Genomic DNA, 4,487 nt, shown 5'->3' on the forward strand with positions numbered 1-4,487 from the left:
ATAAGATGTGTTTAGTTCTCTCTTTTTGCCTTTATCCGCAAAGACAATTTTCCTGTTGACAGTTTATAGCTATTAAGGAAAGATGTTGAGCCTTACCGATGCAGGACTTGCCACGTAATGCAAGTATATTTTGAGTATTCAAAGCCGCATCAGTGTCACAGGTTGTAATCCAGAGGGTCGACAGTTGATTATTAAGACGACAGACAAATACGTAAGTTTACTCGTCTTCTTTATGGATCATGGTACTCGTTTTGGTCCTGGTTTGAGCCCAGTTTAATTCTGATGTAGCCTTGATTTGGTCCTGGTTTCGCCCTGGCCTTGTCCGCGTTAAATTCCGGGCTCAATCGCAACCGATTTACCGGCAAATGTGTTTTTGTGCCAGTGTCGGCGGCAATGGAACGCATCCCCAAGTCTAAATTCAAACTGACCGCAGTACTGTGTGTAAAAGAGTATAGTTGAGAGCTCTTCATTTCCACACAACTGAAGGAATAGATGTTGACTCGCGGGTAAACTCCTTAGTGGCCGTGGACTCTGGAAAAAGCTGTCAACTGTATACGTTTATTTGGAGACCGTGCCCATTATACACGGACCTTAAACAGGAAAGACATTTTGTACCACATTCTTATTGTTAGCTGTTGTCCGAGGATTCGAGATGAAGGGGGGCATAGTATTTTGCATCCTTGCCTCGGCACAAAGGCCCTGGGTTCGAGTCCCGCATGAAGCCCGACTTTCGAACAGGTTTCTTCTGGATATTTGACAGACTTGACTGATTTCTGGAGTTATTGAAATGTCATTTAAACACACTCAGATTTCTTTCTGATTGCCAAATTTGGCCTATTTTGAATAATTTTTCCATGTCAAAACCTGGACAAAGGCCAAGTGAAAGGTTTATAATTAAATTAATTATATTTTGTCATTCATTTGTTGCAGTTACTCCTAGAAACACACCAATTTACTGACACCTGTATTTATTAACCTTTATTTAAACAGCTGAACACCAAAAATCTATGGTAATTAATGGATTATCTGATCTGGTTATTTGGTCTTTACTGAAACAAATTTGGAATATTTAGTGGTTAAATTTGGTGATTATATTAACAAAGAAAAGGTGACTGTTCATAATTTTTATGGACAGAATTTCTAGGCGCAGTCAGGGGTCGGAGGGTGTCCGGTTTGGGGACCACAGGATCTCATCTCTGCTGTTTGCAGACGATGTTGTCCTGATGGCTCCATCAAACCCGGACCTGCAACATGCACTGGGACGGTTTGCAGCCGAGTGTGAAGCGGCTGGGATGAGAATCAGCACCTCCAAATCCGAGGCCATGGTTCTCGACCGGAAAAAGGTGGCTTGCCCTCTCCAGGTGGGTGGGGTGTCCTTGCCCCAAGTGAAGGAGTTCAAGTATCTCGGGGTCTTGTTCACGAGTGAGGGAAGGATGGAGCGTGAGATCGACAGGCGGATCGGTGCAGAGGCTGCAGTGATGCAGTCGCTGCATCGGACCGTTGTGGTGAAGAGGGAGCTGAGCCGAAAGGCAAAGCTCTCTATTTACCGGTCGGTCTACGTTCCTACCCTCACCTATGGTCATGAGCTTTGGGTAGTGACCGAAAGAACAAGATCGCGGATACAAGCGGTCGAAATGAGTTTCCTCCGCCGTGTGGCTGGGCGCTCCCTTAGAGATAAGGTGAGGAGCTCGGCCACACGGGGGGAGCTCGGAGTAGAGCCGCTGCTCCTCCACGTCGAGAGGAGCCAGCTGAGGTGGCTCGGGCATCTGTTTCGGATGTCTCCTGGGCGCCTCCCTCGGGAGGTGTTTCAGGCATGTCCCACCGGGAAGAGGCCCCGGGGAAGACCCAGGACACGCTGGAGAGACTATGTCTCTCGGCTGGCCTGGGAACGCCTCGGGATCCCCCCCGGAGGAGTTAGAGGAAGTGTCTGGGGAGAAGGAAGTCTGGGAGTCCCTGCTCAGACTGCTGCCCCCGCGACCCGGCCCCGGATAAAGCGGCAGAAGATGGATGGATGGATGGAGAAAAGGTGACGTTTATAATTTGCAGATGACACGAAGAGGTAAACTAGGGCCAAAATTCATATCAATTTCACAAGAGTTGTGATTTAACAAATACCTGGCTTTTTTGCGCTCTAAGGACTTTGGTAGTTATTTTTTATATAACTTAGTGGGTCCATGTATAGAAACTTTCACCTTTTTGCCTTTTCGGTCTCTCCACATAGCAATGTGATTCTAGCCAAAACTTTGTACTTTTACGTTACATTTTCGTGGAGTAATCAAGTTATAAATTTTGATTGGGTGACGTTCTTTCTGATCATCTTTGTTATTTTGTGTTGAATTTACCGAAGTTGATACAAATTAAGCTAATTTATTGTTAGATTTGCTCAGAGCAAAATTACAGCTAGGAGACGTTTGGGAAAAAAAAAAAAAAAAAGATTTTCATGTGCGATTTTGCGAGGCTCATGTTTGCCCCCTGTGTTCCATACAGCACGTTGTTACAATAGGAGGGAATAAACGTGCTTACAGAAAAAAATGCAGATTGTTAAAAAAGTCACTAAAAGATTTAAGAAAATTGAGTATATTAATGTGCAATGCAACATCCAGTGTTTTTGTGTGACAATGTAATGTTGTAAAATGACAGTAGTTTTGCCTTAGCGCTTAGCCTATGTGTGACTCAATTTAAAAAAAGCGGCTGGCAGCTGACTGAAAAGGTGCATGTACGTTTTAGACTGTAGACTTTATTCTTTAGACTCTTTTCTTCCCTTTGCAGACTACTGCTATATGACCAAAGCGCTGGCGCTTGAAACAACGTAGGGGCAGTAAGGTTGGAGGGGCCTCAAAGAAAAAGTAAAGCCTGAAGAATAAAGTCTAAGACATTCAACTACAGTAGGTGGCGGTAATGTAACACTTGGATACCAGCCACCATAAAACGCCAAAGAAGAAGAAACATAAGGCCTTACTTCATAGCTCATGAATCCAACGGACACCTTACTAGTATGGAGCTCATTTACTGACATCACAAAACCACGTGGTCGCATATGTTGTCGCCCCCTTGTCCGTCACTTGTTGCGTTCCTATGCACTGATAGTGTGGAAAGTGATCTCAAACGTAAATGATGGAGGCCCCAGTGCTTTCAGATTGCACAAACTCCTTGAATGAGCTACACAGAGGTCGATATTTAGAAAAGCTGTGATCAATCAACTCCAGGGCCGGCCCAGCCTATAAGTGAACTAAGCAGCCGCGTAGGGCCCCGAGGCTTTAATAGGGCCCCCAATCTGGCAACCCGTCTTATGCGAAGTGCAAGCGCAGCGTGCGCCACTAGTGTGGTAGCGCTGCTGGCGCGGCAGCGCACACAGCGGTAACATATAACGCACAAACCGCATTTATTTGTAATGACAATCTGGCAACCGAGACACCAAACCTGCGCTGATTGGTCAACTTCATTGTGCGCGAGCAGAACGAGAGCAAAACATAAACACAACACAACGTGGTCCTCATGTCCAGAGGAATATATCTCCTGGTGCCGAAAAACGAAAGAAGAAACTTCTTGACGATGTAAAGAAACTGCAAACTCAACAACACTCTCCAGGTATTGAACTTATCTTACAAAGAGACGGTTAATGCTGCTGTTTGAAACAACACGATTCTGTCACGTTAGTTCGCTCAGGCTGGAGGCGACGAGAGCTCTGCCCCGCGCATAATAATATGTCTGAATGAAAGATAAGTTTAACATTTACACCAGCCCGTGTCAGCTGCAGGTGAGGCCAGTGAGGGGCGTCTATGCCCCGGGTCACTAAGAGGCGGAGATCCGGTCCGGACGAGCGCCGTCTCGTCCAGAACCTCTGACGTGAAACTTTGGAGTGAACAGTGTGCGGCCCCTGTCCCGGGCCCCTGTCCCGGGCCCCTGTCCCGGGCCCCTGTCCCGGGCCCCTGTGCAGCCTCAGTTAGAGATGAGCGGGTTTGAGTTTGTGTCCCTCTCTCACATCACCATGTGTGAGATCAATCGTGACTCGTGATGTCTGTTTTACTTCTTAAAGTGCAATGAGAGGAATGTAAAGGTTTATGCACGTAAGGTCCATCAGCCAATCACATCGCAGCATTGTTTCATGCAGGAGTCCAGTGTTTGATGTTCTGATCAGAACAAACATTTATATTGTAATTCACTTTTAATAGAGCAATAAAACATTTCAATTTATTTAAAAAGCATCTTTAGACTATTTGTTATAAATTATAATAAACTGATAGTGAAAAATAACCAGACATATTATGATTACGTCTGTTATAGAATAATACTATATATTTTTATACAAAAGTGGCAAAGCTGCAGAAACGCAGTCGCTTCACAATAGCTAGGTTTGGACCTTCACTTCTCGTTCTGTTCATTCTCTGGGAATAACATGTTTGCACTGTTTTATCAGTGTTAATTGTTAATCAAGCAATGCTTATGCCATTTGTTTAATTTAATATAACTTGTTTTGTCACTTTAGC

The sequence above is a fragment of the Eucyclogobius newberryi genome, unplaced genomic scaffold, assembly GCF_026437365.1.
Source record: "Eucyclogobius newberryi isolate DKJ021-1_F unplaced genomic scaffold, fEucNew1.0.hap1 SCAF_17, whole genome shotgun sequence".
NCBI classification, from domain to species: Eukaryota; Metazoa; Chordata; class Actinopteri; order Gobiiformes; family Gobiidae; genus Eucyclogobius; species Eucyclogobius newberryi.